Source organism: Elephas maximus, chromosome X (genome assembly GCF_024166365.1).
Source record: "Elephas maximus indicus isolate mEleMax1 chromosome X, mEleMax1 primary haplotype, whole genome shotgun sequence".
Taxonomy (NCBI): Eukaryota; Metazoa; Chordata; class Mammalia; order Proboscidea; family Elephantidae; genus Elephas; species Elephas maximus.
This window is the reverse complement of record NC_064846.1, coordinates 92,958,294-92,981,388: the sequence shown is the minus strand read 5'-3', so window position 1 is coordinate 92,981,388 and position 23,095 is coordinate 92,958,294.

Below are 23,095 nucleotides of genomic sequence, written 5' to 3'. Positions count from 1 at the left end.
CAATATTCTGCTGCTATTCATAAAGTTTTCATTGGCCAAGTATTTTAGAAGTAGATCACCAGGTCCTTCTTCCTAGTCTGTCTTAGTCTGGAAGCTCTTCTGAAACTTGTGCACCATGGGTGACTCTGCTGGTATTTGAAATACTGGTGGCATAGCTTCCAGCAACACAGCAACACACAAGCCACCATAGTATGACAACCTGACAGATGAGTGGTACTTTATTTATGGAGTTCATATAGCTTACTCCAAGTCATAGTTGATACCATGGCCCCCTCTCTGTCCAGAAACCAGTTTCCTTGTTTGACAGGAGGCCACATTTCTAATAAGGCTTGGAGCTTCAAGTCAAGAATCCGAATCCTACATCTAGAACACTTTTCGTATATTTTGGTCTGAGGACCCCCTTGTGTGTTTAAAGTTGTTGGGGAAACCATGTGGCTTTTGTTTTATATGGAATATATCTATCGATATTTACTATATTGGAAACTAAAACCGAGAAAAAATGTAATATCTATTGATTAATTTATTTAGAAATAATAAATCCATTACATAACATAAATATAATTTTTAATGTAAAATAACTATACAGGTAGTCTCCAACTTACAGCAGGGCTCCATTCAGGTGACTCTGTTGCAAGTCAGTTCTGATGTAAATTGTATACCTTTTTTTGTTTTTAGTTCTCATAGCCTGCTATCAGGCAGTGTTTTGAACTGTAAATCATAAAATTGAACATCTGTGTGTGAACATCTGAGAATGATAACATCAGCAAATTACACACTGCAACATTGTATATAGTATATATTACTAAAATAAGATGTACATAAAAACAGATGGTCATAAGTGTGGTTTGTTATAACTCAAATACTTCATAAGTCAGGGATTATCTGTGTTTACAAAAAATTAGTGAGAAGAAGCACTGTTTTGCATTTTTGCAAATCTCTTAATGCCTGGCTTAGTAGAAGACGGCTGTTATTTTGGTTGAAGCAAATGAAGAAATTTCAGTCTTAGATATATAGTTGGAAAAGGAAGGAGTATTTTAATAGCTTTTTCAGATAATTGTGGATATTTTTCTTTGATTCTACAACAAAATTTGACAAGTGGTAATTTGCAATGTAGAATCTGAAACAATAACAATGGGTTTTTCAGACTGTTATATTAAAGTCCATTGATTTATCTTGCACTTTGAATGAATCTTTTACCTGTGCAGGATTTTGTAATATTGTTATTTGGAAAATGTTGGTTCAGTGATTTACAGAGGTCTTCTAAATATTGATGTACACCATTATAAAATATCCAAAATATCACATTTGTTAATATCACCACTGATTTTTTTTTCCAGAAAAGACACTAAGTATTGGGAATCTGTCAAGCTGACAGTGGCAGATACAATTTTTTCCAAAATTCTTGTCTGAAAGTTCAAATTTTATCATTGGTAACAAATACTTTTGGTTGTTTTATTTGAAGTGATGTGCTCAATTTGTTAATTTTTGAGAAAATGTCTGTCAAATACTCAAATCTGAATAACCAGCACAGCATTGCTGGAGTTCTGTGGGTCCTGGGAGAAAGTGACATAGTGAACGTGGTGTGAGCCAGAGATCATAAGCAGTCAGGCCCAGGACAGAGAGGCACAGTGAGCATATGTGACAACTGCAACTCCTGAGTAAGGGGGCTGGTGCTAGATTTCAATAGTCATTGCTCACAATGGGGGGATTTGTGGTGAGCATAGATAGGTAGCTAGTAATCCCAAATGGGGGAGGGGGAAGCAAGTGCTGGAGGGGTATAACTGGTGTCCATGGGGGAGGAAGTCCAGTGCCAAAGTAACAAGATCAGTGTCCCTAATATCCGGTGGTGAGAAGATCACATCAGGTGCTACAAGTCATAGAGTTTGGTGCTGAAGTGGCAAAGCCAGCAACCCCACTCATGGAAATTAGAGATGAAGTAGTGATGGCTGGAGCCCCTAGGCAGGGGAACCAATAGGGAAGGGAAAACAGCAGATGTACCTAGATGGGAGGTCTGAAGGTGAAGCAAAGAACTACAACCTTCACAAATTTAAAATACTACTACCACTACTAATAATAAATAAGAAGAGCAAACTATAGGGAAGGAGAAGAACCTAATCTTTAGAGTTACCACAATAAAGTAGTTTAATGCCCTGATTACAACAAACAATCACAAAGCATATAAAGAGGCAGAAAAGATGACCCATGCAAAAGACCAAAAGAAAGGGACAGAAAATGTCACTGAGGAGGGACAGATAATGGAATTACTGGACAAAAACTTTAAAGCAACAGTATTAAGCATGCTCAAAGAATTAAAGGGAAACATGGAAAAAGAACTAAAGGAAATCAGGAAAATAATATAAGAACAAAAAATCTAATAAAGAGATAGAAATAAAAAGAACTAGAAATACTGGAGCTGAAAAGTACAATAACAGAAATGAACAATTCTCTGGAGGGGCTCAGCAGCAGATTTCAATTGGTTGAAGAAAGCATCAGTGAACTTGAAGATATGGCAAATGAGATTATTGGTCCTAGGAGCAAAAAAGAATGAAGCAAAATGAATAAAGTCTAAGAGGTCTGTGGGAAACCATCAAGCATTATGGGAGTATAGGAGGAGAAGAGAGAAATAAGGGGACAGAAAGAAATTTTAGAGAAATAATGACTGAACACTTTCCAAATTTGACAAAAAACATAAACATGCTCATCAAAGAAGCTCAGTGAACTCCAAGTAGGATAAATCCCAAAATAGCCACACTGAGGAATATTATAATCAAACTCTCAAAAACCAAAGATAAAGAGAAAATTTTGAGAACAGCACTAGAGAAGCAAATTTTCGCATACAAGGGATCTTCAATAAGATTAAGTGCCTAGTTCTCCTCAGAAACCATGTAGACAAGAAAGCAGTAGGAAGACATATTTAAAGAGCTGAAAGAAAAGAACTGTCAGCCAAGAATACTAAATCCAGGAAAACTGTCATTCAAAAATAAGGGAGAAATTAAGACATTCCGAGAATAAACAAAACTGAGCGAGTTTCTTTCTAGCAGAATGGCCCCACAAGATATACCAAAGGGAGTCCTCCATAAAGAAAAATAAGAACAGTAGACAGTAACTTGAAGTTGTACATATAGGGAAAAAAATCTCCCTTAAGGCTAAAGTCTTGGTATGTATAAAGGCCAGATTTAAGGCATTTTTGGTTGGCAAATACAGCTAATATGTCCTTCATGCTTTATAATGGCAAAACCATAAAAATTAAATAAATAAAAGTAAATAAATTTAAACTTGTTATAGGGTTTCTGAAGTATAAAGATGTAATCGGTGATAACAACATAAATGAGGAGCAGGGTGAAGGATAGCATAGGTATAGTGTTTTTGTATGCTGCAAAATGTGGTTAAATTGGTATCAATAAAAACCAGGTTCTTACAAATCTAAGATGTTAAACATAATCTTCATTGTAAACATAAAAAAATTTTTTTTAAGTACACAAAAAAGATGGGAAACAATGGTTCAGTAAAAAATGTATACACACACACAAAGACAGGAAAAGGTAAAAAGGAGGAATAAGACATTAAAAAAAAAGAATAACAAAATGGCAGAAGCCCTCCTTTATTGGTAATTACCATGAGTGTAAATGGATTAAATGCCCCAATTAAGAGGCAGAGTGGCAGATTGGATTAAAAAATGACCCAACTTCATGCTGTCTATAAGAGATTACACCTTAGGCACAAAGACACAAATAGGTTGAAAGTGAAGGATGAGGGGAAAAGAAAAAGACATTCTATGCAAATAGTAATAAAACAGAGCAGGTGTGGCAATTTTAATATCAGACAAAATAGACTTTAAGTCAAGATCTGTTATAAGAGACAAAAAAGACACTATATAATGATAAAAGGGTCAATACAACAAGAAGTTATAACAATTATAAATACATATGCATTTAATCTCAGAGTCCCAAAATTTATAAAGCAAACACTGACAGGATTCAAGGGAGAAATAAACAGCTCTAAAATAATTGTTGGAGGCTTTAACACCACTTTAGATAATGAGCAGAACAACTAGAAAGATCAATAAAGAAATAGAAGACTTGAATAATACCATTAACCAGCTAAACCTTATAAAAAAACCTTATAGACATATACAAAATACTCCACTCAACAACAATACAATATACATTCTTCTCCAGTGCACAAGGGTCATTCTCCAGAATAGACAATATCTTAGGACACAAAGCAAGTCTCAATAAATTTAAAAAGATTGAAATCATACGAAGTATCTTTTCTTATCATAATGGAATGCAACTAGAAACTAATAAGAGAAAGAAAACTGGAAAATACAAAAATATGTGGAAATTAACACACTACTAAACTACAGTCTAAAGAGAAATTGAGAGAAATGAAAAAAAATACTTATAGGTAAACAAATATGAAAACACAACAGAGCAAGACTTATGGGATGCAGCAAAGTTAGTACTCAGAGGTAATTTTATAGCAATAAACCCCCACGTTAAAAATGAAGAAAGATCCCAAATCAATAAATTAAGTTTACAACTTGAGGAACTAGAAAAGGAAGAGCAAACTGAGGCTAAATCTACTAGAAGGAAAAAAAAAAAGAAAAAGATCAGAGCACAAATAAATGAAACAGAGGATAGAAAAGCAATAGAGAGAATCAACCAAACCAGAAATTGGCTTTTTGGAAAAATCCATAAAGTCAACAAATCTTTAGCTAGTCTGACAAAGAAAAAGAGAAAAAAGATGCAAATCTCCAAAATTAGAAACAAAAATGGGGACAATACAACTGACCATACAGAAACAAAAAGAATTGTAAGGGAATATTACAAACAGTTGTATGCCAACAAATTAGATAAGTTAGAGGAAAAGGACAAAATCCCATAAACACATAAAATCCCTACATTGACTCAAGAAGAAATAGTGGATCTCAATAGACCCATAACAAGTGAAGACATTGAAGCAGCAATGGAAAAACCTTCCAGCAAAGAAAAGTCCTGGACCAGGTGGCTTCACTGAAGAATTCAAACATTTATAGAAGAAGTGACTCCAATCCTACTTAAACTTTTCCAAAAAACAGAAGAGGAGGGAACACATCCTAACTCATTCTATGAGGTGAGCATTACCCTGATACCAAAGCCAGACAAAGACTCCACAAGAAATGAAAACTATAGTCCAATATCTCTTACGAATATAGATGCAAAAATCATTGACAAAATACTAGCAAACTGAATCCAAAACCATATTTAAGTGATTATACACCATAATCAAGTAGGATTTATTCCAGGTATGCAAGAGGGTGGTTCAACATTAGAAAATCAACCAATGTAATACACCACCTTAATAGAACAAAGGAAAAGAACCACATGTTCATCTCAATCAATACTGATTCTAGACATAGAAAACTCCAACCTTCCACAAGAACTATCAGAACGAATGAATTCAGCAAAGTGGCAGGGTCAACACACAAAAATCAGTCAGGTTTCAACACATCTGTAATGAGCAAGCTGAAAAGGAAATTAAGGAAACATCACCATTTAAAATAGTATTTAGCAGTACACAGCAGCTTTTTTTTTTTAATAAACAATAGTCAAAAGGTGGAAACGACCTAAATGTTCATCAACAGATGACTGGATTAACAAAATGTAGTGCATTTAGTGCATACATACAATGGAATGCTACTTAGCCAGCAAGAGAAATGAAGTCTTGACACATGGGACTTGAAGACATTACACTGAGTGAAATAAGTCCACCACAAAAAAACGAATATTATATGGCCTCACTTACATAAAGACAAAAACAGGCAAATGTACAGAGACCAAAGTTTATTAGTGGTTAGAAGGGCAGGAGGGAGGAGGAAAGGGGGGAGGTTATTGCTTATGGAGTACTGAGTTTCAGTTTCCGGTGATGGAAAAAAATTACATTGATTAAGGGTAGGGTTGCATAGTTAATTAACGTAATTAATGTAATTGTCAATAAGTTGTATACCTGTAAAAAGTTGAATTAGTAAAGTTGTGTGTTGTATTTCCAATGCCAAAAAAAAAAAAAAGAGTAGTCGCTGAGGCTGTTTCTGTAAAACCAAACACCTCAAGGGATTTGATTCCTTGATTTGGAGGTTTAGGATCGTGGTCTCATGAATCATCCCAGTTAATTGGCTTAATATTGTGTTTACTGTTTCCGTTCTACCTCCAGGTTAGTTGCACAGTGCCTGGGGCCTTAAAAGCTTGAAAGGGGCCATCCAAAGTAGAACAATTGGTCTCTATTCGCCTGCAGCAACAGAGGAATAAGGAAAGTAGGGAATAGGGGGAGGAGATGGAATGTGTCGTTAATTGTCTCCATGAACAACTGCCCCCTTTGCCTTGAGACAAGAACTGGATGGTGTCAGGCTACCAATACTGAACATTTTAATCAAAGATTCTAAGGAAGAGCTCTGATCAAAAAGGGGAAAATTCAGACCAGAATATCAAATTCTCAGGGACTTCAGACTTTCTGGAGCCATGGAAGCTGGATGAGCCCGTAAAACTATTGCCCTGAGATACTTTTTAAACCTTAAACCAAAAATATCCCCTGAAGGCTTTAAACCAAACAATATTTTTTTTTTTTAGTAAAGAATGTCCCCCTTATCTCCTTTTTTTAAAGTTGTGCTTTAAGTGAAAGTTTACAGCTCAATTTCTCATACATAAATTTACAAACATATTGTTATGTGACACTAGCTGCAATCCCTATAATGTGACAGCACACTCCCCGTTTCCCCCCCTGGTTTCTCCTGTCCATCCAACCAGCTCCTGTCCTGTCTTGCCTTCTCATCCTGCTCTGGAGGTGAGCCACCCATTTGGTCTCGTGTATCTGCTTGAATTAAGAAGCACACGCTTCACAAGTATTATTTTGTTTTATAGTCCAGTCTAATCTTTATCTGGAAACCCTCGTGGCGTAGTGGTTAAGTGCTACAGCTGCTAACCAAAGGGTCAGCAGTTCAAATCCACCAGGCGCTCCTTGGAAACTCTAATGGGCAGTTCTACTCTGTCCTATAGGGTCACTATGAGTCAGAATCTACTCGACGGCGCTGGATTTGGTTTAATCTTTATCTGAGGAGTGGGCTTCAGGAATGGTTTTAGTTTTGGGTTAACAGGGTGTCCGGGTGCCATGGCTTCGGGGGTTCATCAAGTCTCAGTCAGACCATTAAGTCTGGTCTTTTTATGTGAATTTGAGTTCTGCTCCACACTTTTTTCCTGCTCCGTCAGAAACTCTCTGTTGTGTTCCCTGTCAGGGCGGTCATTGGTGGTAGCTGGGCACTACCTAGTTCTTGTCTCAGTGGGTTGGGACAAATTGATGCATCTTAGATGGCCATTCACAAGTTTTTAAGACCCCAGACTGCACTCACCAAAGTGGGATACATAACATTTTCTTAATAAACTTTGTTATGCCAGTTAACCTAGATGTCCCCCAAAACCATGGTCCCCAAACCCCACCCCTGCTACTCCGTCCCTTGAAGCATTTGGTTGTGTTCAGGAAACTTCTTAGCTTTTGGTTTAGTCCAGTTGTGCTGACTTCCCCTATACTGTGTGTTGTCCTTCCCTTCACCTAAGATGATTCTTGTCTACTATCTGGTTAGTGAATTTCCCTCTCCCTCCTTCCCCACCCTTGTAACCATCAAAGAATATTTTCTTCTGTGTTTAAATCTTTTCTTGAGTTCTTATAATAGTGGTCTCTTACAATATTTGTCCTTTTGCAACTGGCTAATTTCGCTTAGAATAATGCCTTCTAGATTCATCCACGATGTGAGATATTTTGTAGATTCATCATTGCTCTTTATCTTTGTGTAGTATTCCATTGTGTATATGTACCATAATTCGTTCATCCATTTGTCTGTTGATGGGCACCTAGGTTGTTCCCATCTTTTTACTCTTGTGAACAGTGCTGCAATGACCACGGGTGTGCATATATCTATTCCTGTGACCACTCTTATATCTCTAGGATATATTCCAAGGAGTGGGATTGCTGGATCATATGGTATTCTACTTCTAGTTTTTTAAAGAAGCACCAAATCGATTTCCAAAGTGTTTTTTGAATTAGTGGTAGCTTTGTTGTGGTGAGATGGCATCTCATTGTAATTTTGATTTGCATTTCTCTAATGGCTAATGATCATGAACATTTCCTCATGTATCTGTTAGCCACCTGAATGTCTTCTTTGGTGAAGCGTCTGTTCAAATCCTTTTCCATTTTTAATTGGGTTATTTCTAATTTTGTTGTTGAGGTGTTGCACTATCTTGTAGATTTTAGACATTAGACCCTTATTGGAGATATCGTAGCCAAAAATTATTTCCTAGTCTGTAGGTTGTCTTTTTAATCTTTTGGTGAAGTCTTTTTGTGTTTGACTTTTAGAAGCTCCCAGTTAACTAGTTTCTCTTCTGGTGTTTGTGCATTGTTAGTTACGGTTTGTATTCTGTTTATGCCATATATTAGGGCTCCTAGCGTTGACCCTATTTTTTCTCCCACGATCTTCAAAGTTTTAGATTTTATATTTAGGCCTTTGATCCATTCTGAGATAGTTTTTGTACATGGTGTGAGGCATGGGTCTTGTTCCATTTTTTTTTGCAGATGGATATCCAGTTATGCCTGCACCATTTGTTAAAGAGACTGTCTTTTCCCCATTTAACAGACTTTGGGCCTTTGTCAAATATCAGCTGCTCATAGGTGGATGGATTTATGTCTGGGTTCTTAATTCTGTTCCACTGGTCTATGTATCTGTTGTTGTGACAGAACCAGGCTGTTTTGACTGCCGTGGTGGTGCAATAAGTTTTAAAATCAAGTACTGTGAGGGCTCCCACTTTGTTCTTCTTCTTTAGTAATGCCTTACTTTTCGGGGGGCTCTTCCCTTTCCATATGAAGTTGGTGATTTGTTTCTCCATCTCATTAAAAAACGTTGTTAGTATGGATTAGGATTGCATTGTATCCATAGATCGCTTTTGGTAGAACTGATATTTTCACAGTGTTGAGTCTTTCTATTCATGAGTATGGTATGTTTTTCCACTTACGTAGGTTTGTTGCAGCAGTGTCTTGTAGTTTTCTTTGTATAGGCCTTTTACATCTCTGGTTAGATTTATACCTAAGTATTTTATCTTCTTGGGGGCTATTGTAAATGGTATTGATTTGGTGATTTCCTTTTCAAAGTTCTCTTTGTTGGTGTAAAGGAATCCAACTGATTTTTTGTGTTTATCTTGTGTCCTGATACTTTCCTGAAATCTTCTATTAGTTCCAGTAATTTTCTTGTGGATTCTTTGGGGGTTTTCTGTGTATAAGATCATATCATCTGCAAATAGGGATACTTTTACTTCTCCTTACCAATTTGGATGCCCTTTATTTATTTTTTTTTCTTGCCTTATTGCTCTGACTAGGACCTACAGTACAATGTTGAGTAAGAGTGGTGATAAAGGGCATCCTTGTCTAGTTCCTGTTCTCAAGGGGAATGCTTTCAGACTCTCTCCATTTAGGATGATGTTGGCTGTTGGCTTTGTATAGATGTCCTTTATTATGTTTAGGAATTTCCCTTCTGTTTCTATTTTGCAGAGAGTTTTTTGTCATAAATGGGTGTTGGACTTTGTCAAATGCCTTTTCTGCATCGATGGATAGGATCATGTGGTTGTCTTTTGTTTCATTTATGTGACGGATTACACTGATTGTTTTTCTAATGTTGAACCATCCCTGCATACCTGGTATGAATCCCACTTGGTCATGTTAAATTATTTTTTGATATGTTGTTGAATTCTATTGGCTAGAATTTTGTTGAGGATTTTTGCATCTATGCTCATGAGGATATTGGTCTGTAATTTTCTTTTTTTGTGGTGTCTTTGCCTGGCCTTGGTATCAGGGATATGCTGGCTTCATAGAATGATTTTGGGAAGTATTCCATCCTTTCCTATGCTCTGAAATACCTTTAGTAGCACTGGTGTTAACTCTTCTCTGAATCTTTGGCAGAATTCTCCAGTGAAGCCATCAGGACCAGGGCTTTTTCTGCTGGGTTTTTTTTAATTACCTCTCCAATCTCTTTTTTGTTACAGGTTTCTTTAGTTTTTCTACCTTGGTTTGTGTTAGTTTAGTTAGGTAGTGTGTTTCTAGAAATTTGTCCATTTCCTCTAGGTTTTCAAATTTGTTGGAGTACAATTTTTTGTATTATTTTGTTATGATTCTTTTAATTTCAGTTGGGTCTGTTGTGATATTGCCCATCTCATTTCTTATTTGGGTTATTTGCTTCCTCTCCTGTTTTTCTTTTGTCCTTTTGGCCAATGGTTTATCGATTTTGTTGCTCTTTTCAAAGAACCACCTTTTGGGCTTGTTGATTCTTTCACTTGTTTTTCTATTCTCTATGTCATTTACTTCTACTCTAATTTTTATTATTTCCTTTCTTCTGGTGCCCCAGGGCTTCTTTTGCTGCTCACTTTGCATTTATTCAGACTGTAGGATTAATGTTTTGATTTGGACCCTTCTTTTTGGATGTGTGCATTTATTGCTATACATCGACCTCTGAGCACTGCTTTTGCTGTGTCCCAAAGGTTCTGGTAGCATGCGCTTTCATTCTCATTTAATTCTATGAATTTCTTTGTTCTGTCCTTGATTCCTTCTGTAACTCAGTAGTTTTTGAGCAAGGTGTTGGTCAGTTTCCATGTATTTGATTTTTTTTCCCCTTGGTTTTTCTGTTATCGATTTGTACTTTTATAGCTTTATGGTCAGAAAAGATGCTTTGTGATATTTCAATGTTTTGGGTGTTGATAAGGCTTCCTTTGTGGACTAATATGTGGTCTATTCTGGAGAATGTTCCATGTGTGTTGGAAAAGAAAGTATACTTGACTGCTCTTTGGTGGAGTGTTCTGTATAGATCTATGAGATCAAGTTGGTTGATTGTGGCATTTAGATCTTCCATGTCTTTACTGAGCTTCTTTTTAGATGTTCTGTCCTTCACCGAAAGTGGTGTGTTGCAGTCTCCTACTACTACTGTGGAAATATCTCTCTTTTCAATGCTGTTGGAGTTTGTTTTATGTATTTTGGAGCCCTGTCACTGGGTGGATAAATATTTATTACGGTTGTGTCCTTCTGGTGTAAAAAAAAAAAAATCTGGTGTATTGACCCTTTACTCATTATATAGTGTTCTTCCTTATCTTTTGTGGTGGATTTTGCTTTAAAGTCTACTTTGTCAGAAATTAATATTGCCACTCCTGCTCTTTTTTGATTGTTGTTTGCTTGATATATTATTTTCCATCCTTTGAGTTTTAGTTTGTATCTTTGAGTCTAAGGTGTGTCTCTTGTAGGCAGCGTATACATGGACTGTGTTTTTTAATGCTTTCTTCCACTCTCTGTCTCTTTATTGGTGCATTTAGTCTATTTACATTCAGCATAAACTATTGATAGGTATGAGTTTAGTGCTGTCATTTTGATGTTCTGTGTGTGCGTGTGGTGTTGACAGTTTCTTTGTCCAACTTAATTTTCTGTGCTGAGTCATTTTTCTCTATGTATTTTCTTTTAATCTTTTTCATTGTTAATTTTGTATTTGCTGAGTCTTTATGTTTTTCTTCTTTTTATTTTGATGTGTAAGATTGTTTCCTTTGTGGTTACCTTAAAATTTATTTCTATTTTTCTAAGTTTAAACCAATCTTTTATGTCCTGATATCACCTTAACTTCTTCTCCATATGAAAGTTCTATGACTACACTATTTAGTCCTTTTTTGTTTTAACGTTGTCATATTTTATATATCGATACTTCTGTTTCCCTATTTTCAGTGTTTTATCTTTGACTTATTTTTGTGACTTCCCTATCTGGGTTGATATCTGGTTGTTCTGTCCTGTGTTCTAGTCTTGGGTTGTTATGTGATATTATTGATTCTCTAGCCAAAGGACTCCCTTCAGTATTCCTTGTAATTTTGGTTTGGTTTTTCCATATTCCATCAACTTCTGTTTATCTGGAAATGCCCTAATTTCACCCTCATAGTTGAGAGGCAGTTTTGCTGGATTTATAATTTTTCACTGGCAATTTTTTCCTACAAGGCTTTATATAAGTCATCCCGTTGCCATCTTGCCTGCATTGTTTCTGCTGAGGAGTCAGAGTTTAGTCTTGTTTATTCTCCTTTGTAGTTGACTTGTTGTTTATCCCTAGCTGCTCTTAAAATTCGCTATCTTTGGTTTTGGCAAGTTTGATTATAATATGACTTTCTTTTGGGACCTACCCTGTGTGGGGTTCGATGAGCATCTTGGATAGATATCTTCTCGTCTTTCATGATATCAGGGAAGTTTTCAGCCAATAAATCTTCAACAATTCTCTCTATTTTCTGTTATCCCCCCCCCCCCCGTTCTGGTACTCCAATCACTCGTAGGTTATTCTTCTTGATAGAGTCCCACATAATTCTTAGGGTTTCTTCATTTTCAAAAATTCTTGTATCTAATTTTTCCTCAAATAAATTGGTATCAAGTTCTTTATCTTCAGTCTCACTAACTCTGACATCCATTTCCTCAATTCTGTTCCTATGGCTTTCTATTGAATTGGCTAATTCTGAATTTTTGTTGTTAATCTTCTGGATTTCTATTTGCTGTTCCTCTATGGATTCTAGCAGCCTGTTAAATTTGTCATTTTGCTGTTGTATAGTTTTCCTAAATTCCTCTGTTGTTTTGTCTGTGTGTTCCTTGGCTTTGTCTGAGTTTCACTTGATCTCCTTCCTGGTCTCTTGAAGAGCTCTGTATATTAATCTTTTGAATCCTACCTCCAGTAATTCCAAGACCTTGTCTTCCTCTGGGAGGTTTCCTGGGTCTTTGCTTTGGTCTATTCCTGGAGCCATCATGGTCTGTCTCTTTGTGTAATTTGATACTGACTACTGTCTCCAAGCCATCAATAACTTATTATATTTATTTATTGTATGTTTGCTTACTGTGTCCTAGCTTCTTGTTTTGTTTTGTTTTGTTTTGATATGCCCAAATAGGCTGGGCGTGTGAGCTAATTTGATTATTGGTGTCTTTGAAGTTCTCATGTCCTGTTACCAGGTGATTAGATCTGCTACTAGGTATGTGAGCCCAGCAGTCTGTTTACTTTTCTTGTGTGGCTTTAGCTCAGGTGTCCAGATCATCGATCACCCAATGTGTGGTGCAGGCTCTCACCCACAGTCCTAGTCAGGCATGGCTACATAGGGATGATTGAAGCCGGCACAAGAACCTGGCTACAGCATGGGGTTTTGTGCTGAGCAAGGTAGGGGACTGATGGCTGCCCCATGTGCCTAGGTGGAAGGCATGTCCCTGTCCCCTAGAGCATGTAAGTGGGTGGGTTTTGGAGCCAGACTTTGGGCATCCAATGCTGTTGTCTGTAAGGACTGGGAGGCACCACTTATTCTTAGACCCCTGTCTTGGGTGGCTAGGTGGAGTGGGTGGAGTCACCAGTCCTCAGGCCTCTGATGTGGGTAAGTGAGAACTCTGCTTGGTGGGCAGGGCAGTGTCAAATGTCATGAATCTGCCACTGCCTCTTAACTGTTGCAGTTGAAAATAGGCTTCAGGTATATACCTTATTGTACTATGCTAATGAGGGCCTGCCCTGTTGAATAGGCTCACACAGGCCTAGACAGGGGTGAGAGGCATTTGAGGCCCATGGACCCCCTATGCCTGTGCCTAGGCAAAGGGGCAGTGCCTGCCCTGAGTCCCTGGCTTCGGGAAGCTGGCTGTTTCTTTTTTCTTGTTTGTTTGTTCCCTCCCCAAAGCCAGGAGACTGGCTTGGGTACACAACGGCTCCCACTTCCAGCCTAGGGGTTGCAGCAAGCACTGAACACTGCTGGACCGGAACCAGAGCAGAGCAAGGAGAGGGTGGGTGAGGGGAAGTTACTTCCCAGAGGGAGAAGGGTTATTTTGATCCCACACAGTAGATTAGACACTTGTACTTACTTAACTGTTGCAGATCCAGTGCTACTTCCCCCTGGCTCTGAAGGCTTGTGCAGACTCTCCACCACTTGGTTTCTCCCGATGTGGAAAATGTATCCCATGTGCTACTGCTTGCCTCAGCCTTTGTGCGCCAAATGATCTAGCCTGCAGGGTGACGGTCAGGTGAGGTCTGACACTTCCTTGCTGCTTCTGAACTGTCCTTCCCTCCCCCTGCCACTCATTCCGACTCCACAACTTTGTCTTTGATGTTCAGGGCTCCTAGACTGTCATTTATAGTCAGTTAACTTGCTTTTTCAGGTTTTTGTTGTAAGAGGGACAACAGGAAGCATCAGATCATTCTGCCATCTTGGCCCTGCCTCCTCATTGTGCTCTTTTAAGGTCTATCTTTATGTGACCAAACTTACAATAGCAACTCGAAATATTAGGTAAGAACCTTAGGGGGCAGCAAGTTTATGTTAATGGGTGAGGAACAACTCAGAAAAGGAGAGTGAAAATGGTTGCATGACTCAAAGAATTTAATCAGTGTCAATGAATTGTACTTGTAGAAATTGTTGAATTGGTGTATGTTCTGCTGTGTATATTCTCAACAAGAACAAAAATAAATTATAAAATAGCATCTAAAAGAACAACATACCTCAGAAAAATTTAACCAGAAAGATGGAAATGGAAGCCTGAATATAATTAAAATGTCAATATTATCCAAGGCAATCTATAAATTCAACAGAATCTCCACCAAAATTCCAACAGCCTTCTTTGCAGAAACGGAAAAGCCAATCCTCAAATTTATACAGAAGAGTAAAGGACCCCGAATAGCTAAAGCAATCTTGAAGAAGATAAAGTAGGAGGACTCACACATCCTGATTTCAAAACATACTGTAAAGCCAAAGTAATCAAAATAGCCTGGCACTGGTATAATAGACATATAGACCAATGGAATACAATTGAGAGTCCAGAAATAAATCCATACACTTATGCTCAACTGACTTCCACAAGGGTGTTAAATTCAATGAATGGGGGAAAGGAAAGTCTCTTCAATAAATGGTGCTGGGAAAATTGGGTTTCCACATGCAGAAGGATGAGTTACAACCCACGCCTCATACCATACACAAAAACCAATTCAAAATGGATCGAGGATCCAAACGTGAAAGCTAAAACCATAAAATTCTTAGAAGAAAATATAGGAATGTGGCTGTGGGACCTAGTTTTAAAGAATGGGTTACCAGATATGACAACAAAACATGAGTAGTAAAAGATAAAATAGATAAATGGGACCTCATAAAATTCAAATGCTTTTGTTCATCACAGGACATTAACAACAAAGTGAAGAGACAACCTACAGATGAAAAAAAAATTTCAGGAACAATTTATCAGATAAGGGTCTAATATCCAAAATACATAAAATCTACAACTTAACAACCAAAAGACAAATAACCGAAGCAAAAAATGTGCAAAGGACTTAAACAGACATTTCACCAGAGACGATATACAAATGGCCAACAAATACAAGAAAATCTACCCAACATCATTAGCCATTGTTATTGTTAGGAACTCTCAAGTTTATTTTGACCCATAGCCACCTCTTGTGATAGAGTAGAACTTCCCCATAGGGCTTTCTAAGCTGTGATTTTTACAGGAGCAAATTGCCATGTCTTTCTCCCATGGACCTCCTGGGTGGAATCAAACATCCAACCTTTCTTCAGTTAGCCACTGAGCGCTTAACCACTGATTGCCCCACCATGAGATACCACCTCACGTCCATTAGACTTGCAATGATTCAGAAAAAAAAGACTGAAAATAACTGCTATCAAGGATGTGGAGAAATTGGAACCCTCATTCATTGCTGGTGGGAATGTAAAATGGTACAGTTGCTTGGAAAACAGTTTGGCAGTTCCTCAAAAAGTTGAACATAGAAATACTTTAACCCAGTAATCCCAGTGCTAGGCATATACCCCCAAAGAAGTGAAAGCAGGAATGCAAACAGAAACCAATGTTCATTGCAACACTTTTCACAATAGCCAAAATGTGGGAACAACCAGAAGGCCCATCAACAGATGAATGGATAAACAAATTGTGGTATATATATATTCAATGGAATATTACTTAACCATAAAGAGAAATGAGGTACTGAAAAACACCTGTTATGGATTGAATTGTGTCCCCCCAAAATGTGTGTCCACTTAGCTAGGCCATGATTCCCAGTGTTGTGATTGCCCACCATTTTGTCATCTGAGGTGATTTTCCTATTGTTGTAAATTCTACCTCTATGAAGTTAATGAGGCAGGATTAGAGGCAGTTATGTTAATGAGGCAGGACACAATCTACAAGATTAGGTTGTATCTTGAGTCAGTCTCTTTTGCGATATAAAAAAGAGAAACCAGCAGAGAGAAAGGAAGACTCCCTACCACCAAGAATGAAGAACCAGGAGGGGAACATGTCTTCTGAACTCGGGGTCCCTGCTCTGAGAATCTCCTAGACGAGGGGAAGATTGATGACAAGGACCTTCTCCCAGAACAGATAGAGAGAGAGAGCTTCCCCTGGAGCTGGTGCCCTGTGTTCAGACTTCTAGCCTCCTAGACTGTGAGAGAATAAACTTCTGTTTGTTAAAGCCATCCATTTGTGGTATTTCTCTTATAGCAGCAGTAGATAACTAAGACAGCACCACAACATGGATGAACCTTGAAAACATGCTCAGCAAAATAAGCCAGTCACGAAAGAACAAGTACTGTATGATCTCACTTATATGAAATACACAAATATATAGAAACCAAAGATTATTAGTGGTTACCAGGAGGGAGGTAAGAGGTGGGAAGGGGGAGCTTTTGCTTCTGGTGCCTTGGGTTTATGTTAATGATGGTGGAATAATTCTGAAAAGGATAGTGATAATGGCTGCACAACATGAAGAAAGTAATCAGTGTCATTGAATTATATATACATGCAGAAATTTTACATAAACATTTTATATATATTTTATATTATAATGGCATGTGCAAAGAGCTGCAGATAGAAAACCAAAAGGCAAGAACGTGCTCGGCAGTTCTCAAGCTGAAAGAACTGAAGAAAAAATTCAAGCCTCGAGTTGCAATAGTGAAGGATTCTATGGGGAAAATATTAAACGACACAAGAAGCATCAAAAGAAGATGGAAGCAATACAAGAGTCATTATACCAAAAAGAATTGGTTGATGTTCAGCGATTTCAAGAGGTAGCATATGATCGGGAGCCAGTGGTACTGAAGGAAGAAGTCCAAGGTGCACTGAAGGCACTAGTGAAAAACAAGGCTCCAGGAATTGATGGAATATCAATTGAGATGTTTCAACAAATGGATGCAGCGCCGGAGATGCTCACTCATCTATGCCAAGAAATATGGAAGGCAGCTTCCTGGCCAACTGACTGGAAGAGATCCATATTTATGCCTATTCCCAAGAAAGGTGATCCAACCGAATGTGGAAATTATAGAACAATGTCATTAATATCACACGCAAGCAAAATTTTGCCGAAGATCATTCAAAAACAGCTGCAGCAGTATATCGAAATGGAACTACCAGAAATTCAGGCCAGTTTCAGAAGAGGACATGGAACCAGGGATATCATTGCTGATGTCAGATGGATCCTGGCTGAAAGCAGAGAATACCAGAAGGATGTTTAGCTGTCTTTTATTGACTATGCAAAGGCATTCGACTGTGTGGATCATAACAAACTATGGATAACATTGCGAAGAATGAGAATTCCAGAACACTCAATTGTGCTCATGAGGAACCTTTACATAGATCAAGAGGCAGTTGTTTGGACAGAACAAGGGTATACTGACTGGTTTAAAGTCAGGAAAGTTGTGCGTCAGGGTTGTATTCTTTCACCATACCTATTTAATCTGTATGCTGAACAAATACGAGAACCATGCTGAACAAAGAAGAATGGGGCATCAGGGTTGGAGGAAGACTCATTAACAACCTGCGTTATGCAGATGACACGACCTTGCTTGCTGAAATTGAAGAGGACTTGAAGCACTTACTAATGAAGATCAAAGACCACAGCCTTCAGTATGAATTGCACCTCAACATAAAGGAAACAAAAATCTTCACAACTGGACCAATGAGCAACATCATGATAAACGGAGAAAAGATTGAAGTTGTCAAGGATTTCATTTTACTTGGATCCACAATCAACAACCATGGAAGCAGCAGTCAGGAAATCAAAAGACGCGTTGCATTGGGTGTATCTGCTGCAAAGGACCTCTTCAAAGTGTTGAAGAGCAAAGATACCACCCTGAAGACTAAGGTGCGCCTCATGGTATTTTCAATCGTATCATATGCATGTGAAAGCTGGGCAATGTATAAGGAAGACCGAAGAAGAGTTGATGCCTTTGAATTGTGGTGTTGGCGAAGAATATTGATCATACCATGGACTGCCAAAAGAACGAACAAATCTGTCTTGGAAGAAATGCGGCCAGAATGCTCCTTAGAGGCAAGGATGGTGAGACTGCGTCTTACATACTTTGGACATGTTGTCAGGAGGGATCAGTCCCTGGAGAAGGACATCATGCTTGGCAGAGTACAGGGTCAGCGGAAAAGAGGAAGACCCTCAACGAGGTGGATTGACACAGTGGCTGCAACAATGAGCTCAAGCATAACAACAATTGTAAGGATGGCGCGGGACCGGGCAGTGTTTCGTTCAGTTATGCATAGGGTTGCTATGAGTTGGAACCGACTCGAAGGCACCTAACAACAACAAACCTATTACCTTAGAAAATTCTAGAAAACACAACACACACACATTAGCTGTCAGAGCAATGGCATTGTAATATATCGTGTAGCCTCTGAAAAGCACTGTATACTTGTGAGACAAGGAGAGTGAAAAATGCAAATAACATCTTAGTATAATTATCAAAATTGCTTTGACTTCACAGACTTTGAAAGAGTCTCAGAAACTGCCAGACCATGTTCTGAGAATCTCTGGTCTAGACTTCCCACTTCCCAATAGGACATGGAGACACTCATTTCATCAATTTCTACATGTTTTCTTCCTGGCAAAATGAAGGAAAATTAGACTGGGCTACCTCCTGAAATTGCTTAGAAATCTTAGAAATGAAGGCGAGGGAGAGATTAACAGTATAATTATGATAGTGTGCAACCACTAGCAAAAGCAGTCTTTCTAAAAAGTCAAAGAGCCTTTCCTGGGGTGTGAAGGAAAAAAAAAACGTGGGATTTAAGTATTCTAAACATAGACATAAATATTATGACTTACCAGAATGACTTTTTGTCACAAGGTGATTTTTGTTTTTGTTTTTTGGTCATTATGTTAAAAAAAAAAGTTATTCTGATGACTGATACTGTGCTTTCAAGACCTTGAGGAAACATTTGCCTAAAGAAGAAGCACTTATATTCCCTCTCCCAGGAATGGACCTGTCCTCAAATTTTTATATTTTTCCCCCATGGTATTTATTGAGAGAGTGATATTACTATGAAATCTTTCACACAAGCACTAGGTATGAGGGCCTGAATTGTTTTCACTGTTAACCAGGTTTCATTGGAAATCTCTGCCAAATATGCAGTAATAAAACTAGTATACAGTTTAATTTGCTTAGGTATTTTTAAGAGACAAATGTTAATCATCACTTCTTAGAACTTTACAATTTCAATTATTAAATTAGGATGGCTACACAAATGGATGCAGAGAGCATGCAAACAAGTTGTACTCTGAGCTACAGGCGAAATGATACATCAATGCATAACATATGATCTTAAAATATGAAGAGGAGTGGAATATCTCTGAGACCTTAGAGAGGGCATGACTATGTTGGAATTATGCTTTTTTTTTTCTTTTTCCTAAACATAGACCATGAGAAATGTCAGGACCTTAGGGAGACCAAAATCCTGCACTTAAATATTATTTTTGAAAAGGATATTCAGCAAGAAACCTAGAAACGCGTTCTTTTCATTCTCTTTTGATTGTTCAACCCCAAGTATTCTACCACATTTGAAACAAAATGGTTGTATCTGCTTAATAAAACCTTACTACCGGAGTTGTATCAGGAGAGGAAGTCAGCTGGGAAACAACTCATTCAACCAAGGGTTCACCTAGTCGATTTCTATTTATTTAGTATCTGAAAATTTGATTCTCAGATTATCAATGCCTAAACTTTCATCTTCCTCTGGACTTTACACCTTTGGTCATTTTGCTGCTCCCCATCTACCAAGGGGCTAAAGCAAGATAAAAGGGTGAAAGGATAAGTAATTGATTTTCATGCTAATGAATCTGGTTAGTAGATTTGAGGGTGAAAAAAGGTTTAATAATTATTTATGGATTCCATGTGTGTCTGAGAATTCCTGACTCCCATGAAGTTAGCAAATAGTGTTAATTTTTATTGTTAATTATTTATTGTTGTATAAGTAAATGCTAGGTATTGCATTAATGGAAAAATAAACAGAACACATCTAGCCACAAAACTTTCAAGCTATGTTAAGAAGGATAAACCTGGGAAAAATTAGAAGGTTTCAAGAATGTGGAATATTTAGAGGCATTATGTATTTAGATGGGTTTTCTACAGGAAAGAAATCAGAATACGTCCTGAGAACAAAGTATTAGAGGAAGATAAGAAAACAACCTTAAGAGAATGAATTCAATTAGAGAAAAAGGGAAAAAAACAGCTTCCCACGATTTGCAGGACAAAGATATTCAGTGTCATTTGGTGACATTCTTTATGTTCATACAATAGGTAAATATGAATCAGCTGTCTAGGCTGTATTTACTTGATGTCAGTTAACTGGTACATGGGAATACTTTAAGTGGTTCCACTTTTTAAATGGTCTAAGGGGGACAGCATTGCTCCTTACTACCATAGTATAATACCTGAAAGCTTCAACAAGATTCAACATCTGGCAGGACAAGAGGAACACTATTTTTCTTTGATTACTGAAAGCCCAACTGTTTTCTCATTAAATTCTTTCTTGGCTACAGTGAAGTCAGAGATGATAACAATCCGTGGCCTTCAACTCCTGAAGATTGTAGTTCCCTTGTTCAGGAGGAGAAATGCTTTGAATGAAGAAGAATCATCCTTTTTATCACTTGTTGTTGTGTGCCGTGGAGTCGATTGCCACTCATAGCAACATTATAGGACAGAGTAGAACTGCCCCATAGGGTTTTCTAGGCTTTAATCTTTACAGGAGAGGATCACCAGGTCTTTTCTCCCACAGAGCAGCTGGTAGGTTCCAACCACAGACCTTTTGGTTAGCAGCCGAACACTTAACCACTGCACCACCAGGGCTCCCTTTGTATCATCTTTTACCCATTGCCATGGAGTTGATTCTGACTCATAGCAACCCTATAGGACAGAGTAGAACTCTCCCATAGAGTTTCCAAAGGGAGGCTGGTGGATTCAAACTGCCAACCTCTGGGTTAGCAGACTAGCTCTTAACCACTACGGCCACCAGAGTTTCCTTTTTATCACCTAGAGGGGGCAAATGATCTAACTTTGGCTTAAAGAGTTCACAACCTTGCTGAACCAATTGCTATTCCTTGGGCCTGGGCTAGCCTATACATTAACAGCATCTACTCTGTGGCATTTTCTGGTACACTGACCCATTATCAATTCCATAATTAAATTCACATTACCTCTTCCTTTAGTAGCTGCATTATGTGGCGTTAACTCAGAAAACTGCTCGTAAAGGAATATCTGTCTAGCTCTTAAAACCATATGGGTCTATTTTTAACTTTTTGAGAAACTGCCAAAGTGTTTTCCGCAGAAGTTGTACCATTTTTGGGTTCCCACCAGCAATGGATGAGGGTTCTAATTTCTCCACATCCTTGCCAAAATTTGTTACTTTTCTTTTTTATCTTACCCATCCTAGTGGGAATGTAGTGGAATCTTATTGTTGTTTTGATTTTCATTTCCCTAATGCTGAATGATGAATGATGCTGAGCATATTTTCATGTGCTTGTTGGCCATTTGTATATCTTATTTGGTGAAATGTTTATTCAGGTCCTTTGCCCACTTTTCCATTGTGCTGTTTGTCTTTTTCTTAAGTTGTAGGAGTACTTTATATACACTCACTCCTCACTTATCGACATGGTTAGGTTCCAAAGACCAGGTCATTACATGAAAATTGGCATTATGTGAAAATGGAGGATGACCACTTCAGACCACAAAATGGAAAATGACTACCTCGTTACATAACTGCCAGATTACATCATTACATAACTGCCAAACCACTGAGAATCATGGTCCAGCCAAGCTGACACATAACCGTCACAGCCCATGTTACTCTCACCTTGCACCTTGACATTCGTTACTGCCAGATGTATGTTGTTAATACACAAAATAGATACATTTTTCACTATTGCTGTAAATTCAAAATGTCAGATAATGAGATAGTTGATAAATGAGGAGTAAGTGTATTTTAGATATTAGACCTTTATCAGATATATAGTTCCCTAAAATTTTCTCCCAGTCTGGAGGTTCTTTCTTCACTTTGCTGACAAATTCTTTTGATGTACAGAACTCTTTAATTTTGATGAAATCTCATTATTCTATTTTGTCTTTTGCTTCCCATGCCTTTGGTATCATGTCTAAGAATTTATTCTTGAGGACTAGGTCTCTAAAGAGTATCCCGATATTTTCTTCTAAGAATTTTATGGTTTTAGGTCATACATTTAGGTCTTTGACCAATTTTAAGTTAATTTTTGTATATGGTGTGCAGTGTAGGTCTATGTTCATTCTTTTACATGTGAAAATCCAGTTGACCCAGCATTATTTATTAAAGAAAATTTTTTTTCCCATTTGATGGATTTAGCACCTTTGTCAAAGATTAATTGACCATAGGTGTGTGCATTTAACTCTGGGCTCTCAATTCTATTCCATTAGGCTATGTGTCTATCATTATGCCAGTAACAGACTGTTTTGATTCCTGTAGCTTTATACAGTATAGCCTGTGGAAGCCGGAAGCTGTGTAATGCAGAAACCTGTCAGAGAAGGAAAACTCAAATATTTTCCACTAAAACGAGTGATACAAAAGTGGTAAGACTGCATCCTGTTAAAGGTAGAAAACTTTCGAGACCCAGAAAAGCAGTTCCTGTCCAGTTCCGGCTCTCACAGTTTTCACTGTAATATGTTTTGAGACCAGGAAGTAAGAATTCTCCTACCCTGTTCTTCTTTTTAAAGATTGCTTTGGCTATTCGGTCCCTTTTCAGTTCCATATA